A 19,235-nucleotide genomic window follows, 5' to 3' on the forward strand; every position below is an offset into this window, starting at 1 on the left:
TGGTATTGGCCTCCGGGAGCTATCCCAGAGTGCTCCATTCTGACCGCTCTGGACAGCGCTCTCAACTCAGATGCACTGGCCAGGTAGACAGGAAAAGAACCGCGAACTTTTGAATCTCATTTCCTGTTTGGCCAGCGTGGCAAGCTGCAGGTGACCATGCAGAGCTCATCAGCAGAGGTGACCATGATGGAGTCCCAGAATCGCAAAAGAGCTCCAGCATGGACTGAACGGGAGGTACAGGATCTGATCGCTGTTTGGGGAGAGGAATCCGTGCTATCAGAACTCCGTTCCAGTTTTCGAAATGCCAAAACCTTTCTGAAAATCTCCCAGGGCATGAAGGACAGAGGCCATAACAGGGACCCGAAGCAGTGCCGCGTGAAACTGAAGGAGCTGAGGCAAGCCTACCAGAAAACCAGAGAGGCGAACGGCCGCTCTGGGTCAGAGCCCCAAACATGCCGCTTCTATGATGAGCTGCATGCCATTTTAGGGGGTTCAGCCACCACTACCCCAGCCGTGTTGTTTGACTCCTTCAATGGAGATGGAGGCAATACAGAAGTAGGTTTTGGGGACGAAGAAGATGATGATGAGGAGGTTGTAGATAGCTCACAGCAAGCAAGCGGAGAAACCGGTTTTCCCGACAGCCAGGAACTGTTTCTCACCCTAGACCTGGAGCCAGTACCCCCCGAACCCACCCAAGGCTGCCTCCTGGACTCAGCAGGCGGAGAAGGGACCTCTGGTGAGTGTACCTTTTAAAATGCTATACATGGTTTAAAAGCAAGCATGTGAAAGGATTACTTTGCCCTGGCATTTGCGGTTCTGCCTTTGCAAAAGGTTTCTGGGGAGGGCAGCCTTATTTCGTCCTTCATGGTAGGACACTTTACCACTCCAGGCCAGCAACACGTACTGGGGAATCACTGTAGAACAAAGCATTGCAGTGTATGTTTGCTGGCATTCAACCAAAATCCGTTCACGCGGTGGGAGGAGGCAAAATGCGACCTTGTAACGAAAGCACATGTGCTATGTATGTAATGTTAACTTTCAAGGTTTACCCTGAAAGAGTGTAGCCACTGTTTTATAAAATGTGTCTTTTTAAATACCGCTGTCCCTTTTTTTTTCTCCACCAGCTGCATGTGTTTCAATGATCACAGGATCTTCTCCTTCCCAGAGGCTAGTGAAGCTTAGAAAGAAAAAAAAACGCACTCGCGATGAAATGTTCTCCGAGCTCATGCTGTCCTCCCACACTGACAGAGCACAGACGAATGCGTGGAGGCAAATAATGTCAGAGTGCAGGAAAGCACAAAATGACCGGGAGGAGAGGTGGAGGGCTGAAGAGAGTAAGTGGCGGGCTGAAGAGAGTAAGTGGCGGGCTGAAGACAGGGCTGAAGCTCAAAGGTGGCGGCAGCGTGATGAGAGGAGGCAGGATTCAATGCTGAGGCTGCTGCAGGACCAAACCAGTATGCTCCAGTGTATGGTTGAGCTGCAGCAAAGGCAGCTGGAGCACAGACTGCCACTGCAGCCCCTCTGTAACCAACCGCCCTCCTCCCCAAGTTCCATAGCCTCCACACCCAGACGCCCAAGAACACGGTGGGGAGGCCTCCGGCCAACCAGCCACTCCCCCACAGAGGATTGCCCAAAAAAAAGAAGGCTGTCATTCAATAAATTTTAAAGTTGTAAACTTTTAAAGTGCTGTGCTTAAAGTGCTGTGTGGCATTTTCCTTCCCTCCTCCACCACCCCTCCTGGGATACCTTGGTAGTCATCCCCCTATTTGTGTGATGAATGAATAACGAATGCATGACTGTGAAGCAGCAATGACTTTATTGGCTCTGCAAGCAATGATTAAAGGGAGGAGGGGAGGGTGGTTAGCTTACAGGGAAGTAGAGTGAACCAAGGGGCGGGGGGGTTCATCAAGGAGAAACAAACAGAACTTTCACACCGCAGCCTGGCCAGTCATGAAACTGTTTTTCAAAGCTTCTCTGATGCGTACCGCGCCCTCCTGTGCTCTTCTAACCGCCCTGGTGTCTGGCTGCGCGTAACCAGCAGCCAGGCGATTTGCCTCAACCTCCCACCCCGCCATAAACGTCTCCCCCTTACTCTCACAGATATTGTGGAGCACACAGCAAGCAGTAATAACAGTGGGAATATTGGTTTCGCTGAGGTCTAAGCGAGTCAATAAACTGCGCCAGCGCGCCTTTAAACGTCCAAATGCACATTCTACCACCATTCTGCACTTGCTCAGCCTGTAGTTGAACAGCTCCTGACCACTGTCCAGGCTGCCTGTGTACGGCTTCATGAGCCATGGCATTAAGGGGTAGGCTGGGTCCCCAAGGATACATATAGGCATTTCAACATCCCCAACAGTTATTTTCTGGTCTGGGAATAAAGTCCCTTCCTGCAGCTTTTGAAACAGACCAGAGTTCCTGAAGATGCAAGCGTCATGTACCTTTCCCGGCCATCCCACATTGATGTTGGTGAAACGTCCCTTGTGATCCACCAGAGCTTGCAGCACTATCGAAAAGTACCCCTTGCGGTTTATGTACTCGGCGGCTTGGTGCTCCGGTGCCAAGATAGGGATATGGGTTCCGTCTATAGCCCCACCACAGTTAGGGAATCCCATTGCAGCAAAGCCATCCACTATGACCTGCACATTTCCCAGGGTCACTACCCTTGATATCAGCAGATCTTTGATTGCGTGGGCTACTTGCATCACAGCAGCCCCCACAGTAGATTTGCCCACTCCAAATTGATTCCCAACTGACCGGTAGCTGTCTGGCGTTGCAAGCTTCCACAGGGCTATCGCCACTCGCTTCTCAACTGTGAGGGCTGCTCTCATCTTGGTATTCATGCGCTTCAGGACAGGGGAAAGCAAGTCACAAAGTTCCATGAAAGTGCCCTTACGCATGCGAAAGTTTCGTAGCCACTGGGAATCGTCCCAGACCTGCAACACTATGCGGTCCCACCAGTCTGTGCTTGTTTCCCGAGCCCAGAATCGGCGTTCCACAGCATGAACCTGCCCCATTAGCACCATGATGCATGCATTGTCAGGGCCCATGCTTTCAGAGAAATCTGTGTCCATGTCCTGATCACTCACGGGACCGCGCTGACGTCGCCTCCTCGCCCGGTATCGCGTTGCCATGTTCTGGTGCTGCATATACTGCTGAATAATGCGTGTGGTGGTTAATGTGCTCCTAATTGCCAAAGTGAGCTGAGCGGGCTCCATGCTTGCCGTGGTATGGCGTCCGCACAGAAAAAAGGCGCGGAACGATTGTCTGCCGTTGCTCTGACGGAGGGAGGGGCGACTGACGACACGGCTTACAGGGTTGGCTTCAGGGAGCTAAAATCAACAAAGGGGGTGCCTGTACATCAAGGAGTATTTCAGGCAGGACTGCACGGAGGGTTCCAATAAGAAATGGTGCACCTAAGTTATCGTTGTTATTGGAACAAGGAGGTTAGCCTGGCCTCTGATTGATACATGGCTAGATTTACCTCGCTGCACCTTCTCTGTGAGTGACTGCAGTGTGACCTAGAGGAATGAGTCCCCTAGACAGGGGAGGAGGCAAATGAGTACAAAACAAATCTGGTCTATTTCTTGTTTTGACCCACTCCATCTATCTTTTACATCTTTGGCTGGCAGCAGACGGTGCAGAAGGACTGCATGCCATCCACATCTCATGGCTGCTCGGCAGAAGATGGTACAGTACGCCTGCTAGCCATCCCCATCTCTTGCCTGCCTGGCAGAAGATGGTGCAATACGACTGCTAGCAATCCTCATCTCTTGCCTGCCTGGCAGAAGATGGTACAGTACGACTGCTAGCAGTCCGTATCGCCTGCCTGCTCACCATAAGACGGTTCAATAGGACTGACTGCAGGACTAAAGAGAATGACCTGGTCAAGTCACTCCAAATGTAGTCCCTGCGCCCATGTCTGCCCAGGCGCTCCCAGCCGACGCGGCCAGGAGCACCTCGGACACGATGAGGACGACTACCAGTCGTATTGCACCGTCTGCTGCCAGAAGGCAAGGGGTTACTGCTACTGTGCAGCAAAGCCGTACCGCGTCTGCCAGCACCCAGGAGACATAGGGTGACGGTTACCTGAGCGGGCTCCATGCTTGCTGTGGTATGGCGTCTGCACAGGTAACTCAGGAAAAGAGGCGCGAAATGATTGTCTGCCCTTGCTTTCACGGGGGGAGGGAGGGAACGGGAGGCTGACGATATGTACCCAGAACCACCCGCGACAATGTTTTAGCCCCATCAGGCATTGGGATCTCAACCCAGAATTCCAATGGGCAGCGGAGACTGCGGGAACTGTGGGATAGCTACCCACAGTGCAACGCTCCGGAAGTCGACGCTTGCCTCGGTACTGTGGAAGCGCTCCGCCGAGTTAATGCACTTAATGCACTTAGAGCATTTTCTGTGGGGACACACACACTCGAATTTATAAAACCGATTTCTAAAAAACCGACTTCTATAAATTCGACCTTATTCCGTAGTGTAGACATACCCTGACTCTATAATCACAAAATAATCCAAATAAAGAGTTGTGAAAGGTATATTAGAAGTCCATTTGGATATCTAAGGCTACCACCTTAGACTTGTCTGAAAAGAAAGAGATGAAAAATATTTGAGAGTGAGATTTTCCCTGGCAAATGCAATCCAGCTGGTTCCTCTGGCAGCTAGCAGGTAATTCCAGTTCTACATGTCTCTATTCAAAATTATGACCACTCAACATTCTGCCAGGTTTGTTGATTAGATTTTGTTAAGTCCCTTTGAGACACAGATCATTATTATTATTTCCAGGTCCAGACCAAAGGTGACTCCCTACCAGATGATGTTCCTCAGGGTAACCTCCTTCTTGGGATCATTACCATTCCCTATTGCAGGTTCTTTCCTCCCCCCTGCTTACGAACCCAGAGTTTATCAATTGGATGGAAGGGTGTGTTAGCTGCCTTTTCCTTGATCTTTCCATGGATTAGTTAGCAAGAGGCACTGGCACGACGAACAGCCATGACAACTATCAGTAGCATGCCTGGACTCAGAAATCAAAAAATCTAGGCCTTCTTCCAAACCTAGATTTGCTTCATTATATCAAATAGTGCTACTATCAAGGCTAGTTTTCATAGAGAAAGAGAAAGAGAATTCTATATATGTCATTCTAGTATGGATGTGGCTATAAATGTGACTCTCTAAAAGAGATTAATACCAGTGTGCTATTAGTATAAATGCAAAAAGAGATCACAGATAGAAACATTACAATAAACAAGCTTTCTTGTTTCTTCAATATATCCACTGATTGCACTATGTTACTCAAACCTGACTGAGTCAAATTCACCAAAAGAGTGTCTCAGTTGGTCCCCACATCCCCATTCTATTTTGTTTCTGTAATGTTACACTATCAATTTATCCAGCTACAAATGGGTTTACTGAGGAGGCCCAGCATGTGGGACTGGTATTCAGGTAACAATTCCCACCGACAGGGAAGAGAAAGAGATGGAGAGAATCCCAGCAACAGGGAACGAGAGAAGAAAGCGAAGTGTGCATGTGTTTGGGACAGGGGAATAGAATGAAAGAGCTGTGAGGAAGGTGATAGCTCAGGATGGATGGATGGATGAAAAGACTGGGAGGGAAAGAGATGTACCACTCAAACTCAAAGAAAGGTGGAAGCCTGGAAGGATGAGAGAGAGGGAGAGAATGTGAGAAAGAAAGATGGTGAAGAAACAAATAATACAAGGGACAGAAAGACAAATTTGAAAAATGTTAAGTAGCAATTAAACAATGAAAATGGGAGGGAAAGGGGAATTAAATAATGAAAAAAGAGAAAGAAGAAGAAGAAAACCAGAAAAGACACACCCAATAGGTAAGTAATTTGTTAGGACTTAATGGTGCCCTGGTCCAGGGAAAAAAATTTAACAATAAATGGGCCAGATCTTCACCTTGTGTAACTTGGCATAGTTCCATTTGTTTCACTGGAGTGACTCAGAATTAAACCAGCTGAGCATCTGACCCAAATACTTTCTTTTTGATAGGTAGGGGCACGTGTGAGTATTATATCTGTAATGACTTTTCAAGAGAACAACGTATTTATTGCAGCCATTGGAAATGACAAATTAGACAGCATTGATTGGGAGGCTTCCAGTGGCAATTGCAGAACTGTTATCCTTCTGAGTATTTAACTGTACAGAATACTTCATTACAATTTTGTTAGGTGGATTCCCCGAGGAAAAGAAACTCCCTCTTGTTCCATTTCACCTTTAAACTTTGTGCCAACTTTCTCTTCCCATTAATATTGTCTGTGACTGCCCAGAAAAAGCTTGTTCCATCTAGAGTTTCTATTTTGCAGACAATTAAATATGTATTAAATGCCGTAGAGCTGGTCTGGGAAATCCTCCTCTCTCTCAGACACATCCGGCTGTTTCACTAATTACGTCCATGATAAGTGGAGTGCGCTGGCGTCACAACCACCTTGTCATCTTCACAGTTCATTTTCATGGCTTTCAACAAACAAGGTTAATAGCTCTAGAAGCAAGACAATCATTAGGAGGTTGCAATGTGCACACCCAGTAAACACTTCGGGGGGGGGGGGGGGAAGGGCTAGCATGGAGAGGAATTACTATTGTCTGCTGCCCTTGCTAGAGCTCATGTCTAGAGAGCTCTCTAGTTGATGCTACTTTACTTAAATAATTAACCACAAAACAATGCTAAATGCAGTTCAGCTAAATGCTGCATAATATTCTTCCTATCACCCTATCAAAGGGAAAAACACAGGAAAAAGAGTGCAATGACACCTTCCTATGTACTACAATTACTAGAAGAACTTCTTATTTAGCCCCGTTGGGTCCAGTCCTGTGTTTCCAAGCCAACTGTAGCTCTAACTACATTTCTTGTTTAACATGATCATTAAACAGCTAACTCTTATGTGCATGCAAAAAACAAAGAAATCAGTGGAAGTTCTGGATCTTCAGGGATGTGGGATTGAGCTTTTAGTGTGCACGGACCTTGTCATAAATATAAAGGGAAGGGTAAACCCCTTTGAAATCCCTCCTGGCCAGGGGAAAGCTCCTCTCACCTGTAAAGGGTTAAGAAGCTAAAGGTAACCTCGCTGGCACCTGACCAAAATGACCAATGAGGAGACAAGATACTTTCAAAAGCTGGGACGAGGGAGAGGAACAAAGGGTCTGTGTGCTGCTCTTGCCAGAGACAGAACAGGAATGGAGTCTTAGAACTTTTAGTAAGTAATCTAGCTAGGTATGTGTTAGATTATGATTCCTTTAAATGGCTGAGAAAAGCATTGTGCTGAATAGAATAACTATTTCTGTCTGTGCATCTTTTTTGTAACTTAAGGTTTTGCCTAGAGGGGTTCTCTATGTTTTTGAATCTAATTACCCTGTAAGATATCTACCATCCTGATTTTACAGGGGGGATTTCTTTATTTCTATTTACTTCTATTTTTTATTAAAAGTCTTCTTGTAAAAAACTGACTGCTTTTTCATTGTTCTTAGATCCAAGGGTTTGGGTCTGTGGTCACCTATGCAAATTGGTGAGGCTTTTTATCCAACATTTCCCAGGAAAGGGGGGGTGCAAGTGTTGGGAGGATTGTTCATTGTTCTTAAGATCCAAGGGTCTGGGTCTGTAGTCACCTAGGCAAATTGGTGAGGCTTTTTACCAAACCTTGTCCAGGAAGTGGGGTGCAAGGTTTTGGGAAGTATTTTGGGGGGACAGACGCGTCCAAACAGCTCTTCCCCAGTAACCAGTAATTGTTTGGTGGTGGTAGCGGCCATTCCAAGGATAACGGGTGTAATATTTTGTACCTTGGGGAAGTTTTGACCTAAGCTGGTAAAGATAAGCTTAGGAGGTTTTTCATGCAGGTCCCCACATCTGTACCCTAGAGTTCAGAGTGGGGGAGGAACCTTGACATGGTGGCACAGTGGTGGGATTAACCTGAAATCATTTGAGATCCAGTTGAGATTTTTTGAACTAGAAATACAGAGTTTAAAAAGGAAATTTTTTTTTCTTTGGAAAGAAAGTCCAGAAAGCAGCTTTGAAACTTTGGCCAAGCAGAGACAAAAGGGGATTATCTTGTGAATTGCAGGTTTTTTTGCCTGGAGGCAGGGTACTTAACTCCTGCAGGGAAATTCACAGTCCTCCAACCCATTGTTTTTTTTTTTTTTCTTTTCTTCCTAAAAGTAAATAGGGGGTGTGTGTTCTACCCATTTGCTTTTTCTTTGGGCTGGGTAAGCAGGTTTCCAAGCAGTTGGAGGTTTTTTGCTTTAATTTGGGCCCAGAGCAGAGACAAGGGAATTGTCTTTTTCTGTAGGCTGACAATCACTATCAGAGAATAGGTATTCTATTGCAGCACAGCAAAATTTTACAGCCAAGTTTTGTTTGTTTATTTCTAAACCTCGGGTGTAAAGTTAGTTAAAAACAGAGAGGTTAGAATGACCAAATCCTCAGCTCGACTACAGCTGGAATTAGCCAAATTTCAGGCTGAGGAAAGACAAAGGGAACATGAAAGACAGATAGAACTCATGCGGCTGAAGAAGGAACAAGAAAGGGAGGCAGCGAGAGAAGCAGAACAACACCAAGCGGCTGCTCACAGGAGAGCTATGGAAGCAAGGGACAAAGAACTGGAGGAGAAGGAAAAAGAGAGGAAGTATGTGGAGGAGATGGAGAAGATAAAGGCCCAGCAGAATATACCAACAAACCCTAGCAATCCTTCTCCAGGTACCACTTCCCATCCCAGAAAGTTCCCCACCTACAAGGCAGGTGATGATACTGAGGCCTTCTTAGAAAACTTCGAAAGGGCCTGCCTTGGGTACAACATCTCTACTGACCAATACATGGTAGAGCTGAGGCCGCAGCTCAGTGGACCCTTAGCTGAGGTGGCAGCTGAAATGCCTAAAGAACACATGAACAAGTATGAACTGTTTAAATCCAAGGCGAGAGTCAGAATGGGGATAACACCCGAGCAGTCTCGTCGGAGGTTCAGAGCCCTAAGGTGGAAACCAGACGTGTCATTTACCCGACATGCCTACCACATTGTGAAACATTGGGATGCCTGGATATCAGGAGCAAGTGTTGAATCTCCAGTAAATTTGCCCTTCCTAATGCAAATGGAACAATTCTTAGAGGGTGTTCCTGAGGAAATAGAAAGATACATCCTAGATGGGAAACCCAAAACTGTAATTGAGGCAGGAGAGATTGGAGCCAGATGGGTGGAGGTGGCAGAGAAGAAGAAAACTGGTCGCAGTTGGAGCGGAGACCAGAAGGGACCACCCCAGACCACACCTTATTACCGGGGGCCGCCCAAAGCCCCACCTACCTCCCAAAGAACCCTCCAGACCCCTTATCGTCCCACCACCCCGTTCTCCAGCAACCCTCCTCGCCCCAGTGACCCGTCAGCTGGACGATGTTTTAAGTGTAACGAGCTGGGGCATGTAAAGGCCAACTGCCCCAAGAACCCCAACAGATTACAGTTCATTGCACCGGAATCACACCAGAGGTCCACAGGCCCAGATACCTCCCAGATACCCTTGGAGCGGAGGGAAACTGTGAGTGTGGGTGGGAAGAAGGTCACCGCGTGGAGGGACACCGGAGCACAAGTGTCAGCTATCCATGCTTCCTTAGTGGACCCCAATTTAATCAACCCAGAGATCCAAGTGACGATTCAACCCTTCAAGTCCAACTCTTTCAATTTGCCTACAGCCAAGTTACCTGTCCAGTACAAGGGCTGGTCAGGAATGTGGACTTTTGCAGTCTATGATGATTATCCCATCCCCATGCTGTTGGGGGAGGACTTGGCCAATCATGTGAAGCAGGCCAAGAGGGTGGGAATGGTCACCCGCAGCCAGGCTAAACAAGCCGTGAGGCCTAGCTCTGTTCCGGAAACTTCTATCAGGACCCAGTCAGAGGTGATGGACCCGGACCCCAGGCCAATGTCTGCAACAGCAGTAGTGGATCCAGTCCCAGAGACCCAGACGGAACCAGTCCTAGAACCGGAACCAGCCGAACAACCAACACCAGACCCCGTGTCAGCACTGAATCCAGTACTTGCAACCTCAACACCAGAGGGCCCCACCGAACCTGAACTGGCAGCAGCCGATAACCCTACACAAGAGGCTCAGCCGGAGCCTGAATCCCAACATAGTGCACCAGCGGAGAGCGGTTCACAGTCAACAGAAACAGCTCCATCCCCTATATCGCTTCCAGAGGGACCAAGCCTAGGTCCACAATCCCATGAGGAACTGATGTCTCCAGCATCAAGGGAACAGTTCCAGACCGAACAGGAAGCAGATGAAAGCCTCCAGAGAGCTTGGACGGCGGCACGGAGCAACCCACCGCCTCTCAGCTCTTCTAATCGATCCAGGTTTGTTGTAGAAAGAGGACTTTTATACAAGGAAACTCTTTCTGGTGGACACCAGGAAGACTGGCATCCTCAGAGACAGTTGGTAGTTCCAACTAAATACCGGGCCAAGCTCTTGAGCTTAGCCCATGATCACCCTAGTGGCCATGCTGGGGTGAACAGGACCAAAGACCGTTTGGGGGGGTCATTCCACTGGGAGGGAATGGGCAAGGATGTTTCTACCTATGTCCAGTCTTGTGAGGTGTGCCAAAGAGTGGGAAAACCCCAAGACCAGGTCAAAGCCCCTCTCCAGCCACTCCCCATCATTGAAGTTCCATTTCAGCGAGTAGCTGTGGATATTCTGGGTCCTTTTCCGAAAAAGACACCCAGAGGAAAGCAGTACATACTGACTTTCATGGATTTTGCCACCCGATGGCCGGAAGCAGTAGCTCTGAGCAACACCAGGGCTATAAGTGTGTGCCAGGCACTAGCAGACATTTTTGCCAGGGTAGGTTGGCCCTCCGACATCCTCACAGATGCAGGGACTAATTTCCTGGCAGGAACTATGAAAAACCTTTGGGAAGCTCATGGGGTAAATCACTTGGTTGCCACTCCTTACCACCATCAAACAAATGGCATGGTGGAGAAGTTTAATGGAACTTTGGGGGCCATGATACGTAAATTTGTAAATGAGCACTCCAATGATTGGGACCTAGTGTTGCAGCAGTTGCTCTTTGCCTACAGAGCTGTACCACATCCCAGTTTAGGGTTTTCCCCATTTGAACTTGTATATGGCCGTGAGGTTAAGGGGCCATTGCAGTTGGTGAAGCAGCAATGGGAGGGATTTACACCTTCTCCAGGAACTAACATTCTGGACTTTGTAACCAACCTACAAAACACCCTCCGAACCTCTTTAGCCCTTGCTAGAGAAAACTTACAGGATGCTCAAAAAGAGCAAAAAGCCTGGTATGATAAACATGCCAGAGAGCGTTCCTTCAAAGTAGGAGACCAGGTCATGGTCTTAAAGGCGCTCCAGGCCCATAAAATGGAAGCATCGTGGGAAGGGCCATTCACGGTCCAGGAGCGCCTGGGAGCTGTTAATTATCTCATAGCATTCCCCACCTCCAACCGAAAGCCTAAGGTGTACCATATTAATTCTCTAAAGCCCTTTTATTCCAGAGAATTAAAGGTTTGTCAGTTTACAGCCCAGGGAGAAGACGACGCTGAGTGGCCTGAAGGTGTTTACTACGAAGGGAAATGTGCTGGTGGTGTGGAAGAGGTGAACCTCTCCATGACCCTTGGGCGTATGCAGCGACAGCAGATCCAGGAGCTGTGCACTAGCTACGCGCCAACGTTCTCAGCCACCCCAGGACTGACTGAACGGGCATACCACTCCATTGACACAGGTAATGCTCACCCAATTAGGGTCCAACCTTACCGGGTGTCTCCTCAAGCTAAAACTGCTATAGAACGGGAGATCCAGGATATGTTACAGATGGGGGTAATCCGCCCCTCTGAAAGTGCATGGGCATCTCCAGTGGTTCTAGTTCCCAAACCAGATGGGGAAATACGTTTTTGCGTGGACTACCGTAAGCTAAATGCTGTAACTCGCCCAGACAACTATCCAATGCCACGCACAGATGAACTATTAGAGAAACTGGGACGGGCCCAGTTCATCTCTACCTTGGACTTAACCAAGGGGTACTGGCAGGTACCGCTAGACGAATCTGCCAAGGAAAGGTCAGCCTTCATCACACATCTCGGGCTGTATGAATTTAATGTACTCCCTTTCGGGCTGCGAAATGCACCCGCCACTTTCCAAAGACTTGTAGATGGTCTCCTAGCGGGATTAGGAGAATATGCAGTCGCCTACCTTGACGATGTGGCCATATTTTCGGATTCCTGGGCAGACCACCTGGAACATCTACAAAAAGTCCTTGAGCGCATAAGGGAGGCAGGACTAACTGTTAAGGCTAAGAAGTGTCAAATAGGCCTAAACAGAGTGACTTACCTTGGACACCAGGTGGGTCAAGGAACTATCAGCCCCCTACAGGCCAAAGTGGATGCTATCCAAAAGTGGCCTGTCCCAAAGTCAAAGAAACAGGTTCAATCCTTCTTAGGCTTGGCCGGTTATTACAGACGATTTGTACCGCACTACAGCCAAATCGCTGCCCCACTGACAGACCTAACCAAAAAGAAACAGCCAAATGCTGTTCAGTGGACCGGAAAGTGTCAGAAGGCCTTTAACAAGCTTAAAGCGACACTCATGTCTGACCCTGTACTAAGGGCCCCAGACTTTGACAAACCGTTCCTAGTAACCACAGATGCATCCGAGCGTGGTGTGGGAGCAGTTTTAATGCAGAAAGGACCTGATCAAGAATTCCACCCTGTAGTGTTTCTCAGCAAAAAACTGTCGGAGAGGGAAAGCAACTGGTCAGTCACTGAAAAAGAATGTTACGCCATTGTCTACGCTCTGGAAAAGCTACGCCCATATGTTTGGGGACGGCGTTTCCACCTGCAAACCGACCATGCTGCACTGAAGTGGCTTCACACCGTCAAGGAAACTAACAAAAAACTTCTTCGGTGGAGTTTAGCTCTCCAAGATTTTGATTTCGACGTCCAACACATCTCAGGAGCCTCTAACAAAGTGGCTGATGCACTCTCCCGTGAAAGTTTCCCAGAATCAACTGGTTAAAATCGTCCTTGAGATGTGGAAAATATTGTTAGTCTTTATGTACTTGGTAGTATATTTAGAGATGCATGTATCTTATTAACTCTGTTTTTCCTAGAGCTCCAGGAAGAAATCCCAGCCAGTGTTTCACCCTAGCTGAGATTTGGGGGGCGTGTCATAAATATAAAGGGAAGGGTAAACCCCTTTGAAATCCCTCCTGGCCAGGGGAAAGCTCCTCTCACCTGTAAAGGGTTAAGAAGCTAAAGGTAACCTCGCTGGCACCTGACCAAAATGACCAATGAGGAGACAAGATACTTTCAAAAGCTGGGACGAGGGAGAGGAACAAAGGGTCTGTGTGCTGCTCTTGCCAGAGACAGAACAGGAATGGAGTCTTAGAACTTTTAGTAAGTAATCTAGCTAGGTATGTGTTAGATTATGATTCCTTTAAATGGCTGAGAAAAGCATTGTGCTGAATAGAATAACTATTTCTGTCTGTGCATCTTTTTTGTAACTTAAGGTTTTGCCTAGAGGGGTTCTCTATGTTTTTGAATCTAATTACCCTGTAAGATATCTACCATCCTGATTTTACAGGGGGGATTTCTTTATTTCTATTTACTTCTATTTTTTATTAAAAGTCTTCTTGTAAAAAACTGACTGCTTTTTCATTGTTCTTAGATCCAAGGGTTTGGGTCTGTGGTCACCTATGCAAATTGGTGAGGCTTTTTATCCAACATTTCCCAGGAAAGGGGGGGTGCAAGTGTTGGGAGGATTGTTCATTGTTCTTAAGATCCAAGGGTCTGGGTCTGTAGTCACCTAGGCAAATTGGTGAGGCTTTTTACCAAACCTTGTCCAGGAAGTGGGGTGCAAGGTTTTGGGAAGTATTTTGGGGGGACAGACGCGTCCAAACAGCTCTTCCCCAGTAACCAGTAATTGTTTGGTGGTGGTAGCGGCCATTCCAAGGATAACGGGTGTAATATTTTGTACCTTGGGGAAGTTTTGACCTAAGCTGGTAAAGATAAGCTTAGGAGGTTTTTCATGCAGGTCCCCACATCTGTACCCTAGAGTTCAGAGTGGGGGAGGAACCTTGACAGACCTATATAAAGGAGAACATCTTCAGCTCTTCCATTTATTTATCTGTATCTATGGAGATACTGTTTACAACAAAAATAAAAAGATAATTTCAAAGTAACTGCTATTATAAAGGAGACTGGCAGATGTTCGATATAAATGACAATGTGGATTAAAACAATGAGCTCAAGTGGAAACTTTGAAAACAGATTTTGTTTGTATATATACAAATTATGCTTTCTACTAGAGATTGGCATGTCCAGTAATTGGAGCACAGACCTTTGGGCTAAGAACTCCCAATGTCTAATCCCAGCCTGGAGAGTGACTCCCTTGGTGGACTTAATTTATGTTCTTAAAGAATGTTCTTAATTTATCTTCCTTACTTACCCCATCTGTAAATGTTGATAGTATTTAGCTACCACACACAGGAGTTTATTAAGGACATATTTGCTAGTTCTCAGGCTAGATTTTCCAAGAAGTTGCAAGCTGAATCATAACATCCCCTGGCCATGCTGGCAAAATCGGTACCTGAGCAGAGCAGCACTCTTCTAGGAGACCAGAATGACAGACATTTTCTTCTGCTAGGCAGAATTTGGCATAGATGGATCTGCATAGATGAATGTGCGTAAAATGCCTTGAATATAAAAATCATTACAGAAATGTAATTGCTAGGAGTCTATATTAAATAGGAAGTCTATATTATTTTAAAACAATAATGATGACTTAATATCCTGAGTCAGCGCTTCACATATGTGCAAGAGCTGGAAATATAAACTGAAGACAGAGAAAAAACACAAAATCAAACCCCCCACCCAAAAAAACCCCAAAACCCTTACCCTGAAGGGAACAGAAAAATGAATTTAAAAACTGGTCTTGGGGGGATAAAATGAAAATTTAAATAGTATTAAACAAACGGCAGGAAATACACAAGATGGAAAAAAGGGAAAAGAAGGGAGGTAAAAAGAAATAAAAGGAAAAAAACAAGGGTGACAAGTAAGGAAAAGAAGGGAAGTTGCTTTGTTGCACAAATGGTGGAGCAGAAACCCTTTTTCTCTCTTCCAACCCATCTCAGCTGCTAAACTCATCCTATGCATATCTTCGTAATTCTTTCCAAAAATAGCCTTTTGGTTTCCCTACAACACAATAGGGATCCTGGTTTTTCCACTTTGAGAGTCTGCTCACCCTAGTTTAGCTCCCCATAGTTCTAGTCAATCTGATGCACATTCTGTCTTACTCCCCTTTAGTCTGGGTGTTGGGGTGTTTGTCAGGGTGGAGGGGGGGAGAACCACTCGGAAGAAGAGTCTTTCTGGACTTACCAGTCCCTGCTTACCAGTCTCAATTAACATCTCACATATTGTTTATAATGACAACTCTGAAGCTTCTATTGTTGCTTTCTCAAATAAAAATGGAAGTAATCACTGAGGTTGGGATAGGTTGGGCACAACGTGAATGGACTAAGGATTTTGACTTTCACCTGGTGATAACCTGTCTGTTGTTCCAACAGTTTTTGATGCATATGCTGGACATGCTCATCATAAAACAGCATTATTCAAGGCAGACTGTTTTGCAAAGCCTTCACGCCACATGGGTCAGCCTGAGACTACAAACCAATGCTGCATAGAACATAGTTAGAAAAATACTTTTACTTCCATAATAAATTACTTATTATGCAACTACAGAATCCCTGTGGCTGCCGATTAAATCACATAAACCCCTCCATTCAACTAGTATATAACATTTTTTGAGTCATAAAAATGTGTTTCCGTGGCCTTTTCTATGTAGAATGGGGCCCCATGACTTTTTTATAAACAGACTAAATGTAGTTTAAGTTTTTCAACTTTGTGCAAGTCCCAGGAGTGTTCACTGTACAACACTTTTAAAAACTGCCAAACAGAGATAAAGCACAGGCAGAGAAACAGTCTTGCCTCTGTGGCAGCTACTATCATGACTAGGGCCAGAATATCCATTAGCTACTTTTGGGGACTGCTTTAATAAAATCTAGCTTTTACATGTTTCATCTGGTACAGTATAAACACTAATGCACTGAGATATCCTAGGCCCCATAAATGTATTTACTAACAGGCAGCCTTAGTCTCAATTTAAATTCATTCTTGCACCGGAAAACCTTTTCGTAGTGTACCTACAATTAAGGATACTACATCTGTAAATAAACGGAATAGTCATTCAGTGACTTTTGGACACTAGAAAGGACAGGAATCTAAACCTTTAAAAATCTCATGGTTGTCATCATTTCAATTTTTACTAACCAGAGATGTTATAGGAGACATAGGTGGATCTCAAAAGGTTCTGTGGCTCAGAATGGGAAAAAAAACCCTCCAAAGTTTGCCAATATATTACACTATTTGACTTTTTGATCTGTTTAATGGCACTGGAAAGCTCACAAGAATAGTCTCTCATGAGAGTTCAGGTGCTTCCTCCTTCAAGTTAGATCACAAAGGCTGCACAAATAGCCTCTTCTGCAGTATTTTGACATTTCCTCCCAGGAACCAGGAAACACAAAGGAGTGAGAAAATGAGAAATCAGTTTGGGAAAAAAAGGTTATCTGAACTTATCCAAACCTCAAAATTTGTTTTGAGTTTTGAGCAACTATGTCAAAACCAATTTTTCTTCTAAATGCAATAGCAAAAGACTACACATCAATGTATGTGTATCAAGCAGTGTATGATGCTTATAGACATAAACAGGAATGTAATGGCAGGACATACTATTATAAACTTGATGTTTGGATGAATGTATTCATGTTTCAGAATGTTTTGATTATATGCAGTACAGAAGTGCAAAACATAATGAGAGATACAGTGTGTACTAAGATGACAGGAATTTCTGAGTTCTAATTCTGGCCCTGACGCTGTCTTGACGAGTGACCTAAGGCAAGTTGCATGAAGTGTGATTATACTCTGAAAAATTTCTATGTAAAAATGGTTCCTTCTTATTCAACAGATCCCTGTGAATCAGAGAGTTTACTGGCTGAAATAAATTCTCACAACTTTGAAGTCTTGTCAGCTTTCTAAAGCATGCTCAGCTAACTGGATTCTATTCTTTTTTGTTCAACATCAACAGAATTCTTAACTAAATTCCAATCAGTTACACCTGTGCAAACTCATAGAAGATAATGGGTTTCCCCAGGTGTCTCAGAGAGCATAACACAGAGACAGCGGGGGTTGCATAAATGTGTTGGAAGGCACTATTTGACCTGTAGAACATTTATTGCCAATGATGATTCCTGACAAATTTGGGGTTTTTTTAAACCAACTTAACTCTGAGATCTCTGGTTCCATTTGCAGAAAAAGTATATGAGCATATTTTATCTGAAAATAAAAGAGCAACACATGGAGAGCCTCACAATGCCATTTTCATAGTGACATTTTTCAGACTACAACTGCACTGTCACCTCTTGTGTCTATTTCTCTACCTGTAAAATAGGGAAAATATTTATCTTCCGTACTTACCTCACAGGGGTGTTGTGAGGATTACTTAAAAATAGCCCTATACAATTGTTAGGTATAATTGATATAGATCATTGTGGGTATTGTAACTAGTAACTGGATTACTTCAAAAAGTTTCTGTTTAAATAATGCTTACATCTGAACTGTTTGGCCTGGAAACTGGGATGGAAATCTTACACCACTAGGTTTGCATACAAGATCTCTGCTTCCAATACCTTGGTTTCAGCTGGACTATGAGAATAGCTTATGGTATTTTGATTCAATTTTCTCTTTTTTTACCCAAACCTCTTTGTTCATTTCTCGATGTAACTTGTGATAACATTTTGCAGGTCACATTTTTAAGCTCATTTGTAATAAGACTAAAGGTCTACAATGCGCAAAGCAAATTTTTTTTTAAGAAGCTATCTACCATTTACTTTAAAAAATGGGGGAACTGGAAGGAAGAGGGATTTCAATGTATATGCAGAATTTTTCAAATGAGGATATGACCCAAAAATATCCAAAGAAAAAATAAGCAAGACAATGCAATATTCTGCTGACAAACTTTCTTCTGATGATGTAAACTGGAGGAGCTATTGAAGTGTCACAGACACTTATGGCCCCTAAGCACCTCTGAATGACTTTAGTGGGCAACAGACCAGGCCTTTACTTAATCAGAAAGTGACTGGGGTTCCTGTTTAAAAAATGTAGTAAAAGGGTTGCAGATTATGACTGGAAGAACAGCCCTCCCAGATTCCACTCTTGACACTAGCAACTCTAATGTTTGCTCATTCCAGAATCTAAATCAATGCATGATGACAGTAGGATGCAGTACCCCCATTGATGCTGAATTAAATACGGCATTTATCAGTTTTACACCCCTCTTCAAGACAAACGGAGACACTCTGTGAAAGGTAAACACAAACCAAACAAATCATAAGAATATCCTTCTTGTTAATCAATATGAATATTTTTCTTAATATTGTGGTTTATGTGCGGGATTTTTGTAGTGAGCTTTCCAAGTATTTTTAATTCTCCTGCTGTTCTATTTGGTGATTTTTGACAGTAACATGGGATGGTATTTTATATTCAGTATTTAGCCACCTACATTGAAATATAATTGAATAACTGCTCAGAAGAAACTGTGGCTTGCTCTCTCTTCCAAAATGAGGTAGGGAAGACAGAGAATGGCATTTCCCACTGGACACAACTGCCTATTGAACTGGCCTGCCACAGAGCATATCAAAGGACAGAGCTGCTGGCAGGCTCCTTGTTGCACAATGTCTCCTTAAAGCTCCCTTGGAGGGAGGCCCAAACACAACGACCCCAGAACAGACCTACATCTAACAGACACAATCTAATCCTCAATATTTACAAGGAAATTAGTGATGAAATCTTGGCCCTATTGAAATTAACTGAAAAACCGCCACTGAATTTAAATGGTCCAGGATTTCACTCTAGGAGGGAAAAAGTAAAACCATTTGCTGACGGCACGCCCTGCAAACCCCTACTCGGGTAATGAATCATTTCTCATACAAATAATGTCATTGAGATATATGGGGCTACTCATGTGGAAGAGAGTTTGCAAGACTGGACTTGCAATTTTTAAGATTCTATTGAATTTGTAAATTTCTTTATATCAAAATACTCCTTGTTGATGCTGTAGAGTGGTAAACATTTTACCTGCAATAAGTTATGTGAAGCATTGAATACTGAT

At 44.8% G+C, this 19,235-nt stretch overlaps 1 protein-coding gene across 4 annotated transcripts in view; it reads right to left on the reverse strand.

Annotated features, from left to right (window-relative positions):
• PIEZO2 (piezo type mechanosensitive ion channel component 2) overlaps positions 1-19,235 on the reverse strand; it is a 465,759-nt gene that overhangs the window by 167,791 nt on the left and 278,733 nt on the right. The window lies entirely within an intron of this gene.

Source organism: Caretta caretta, chromosome 2, assembly GCF_965140235.1.
Source record: "Caretta caretta isolate rCarCar2 chromosome 2, rCarCar1.hap1, whole genome shotgun sequence".
NCBI lineage: Eukaryota > Metazoa > Chordata > Testudines > Cheloniidae > Caretta > Caretta caretta.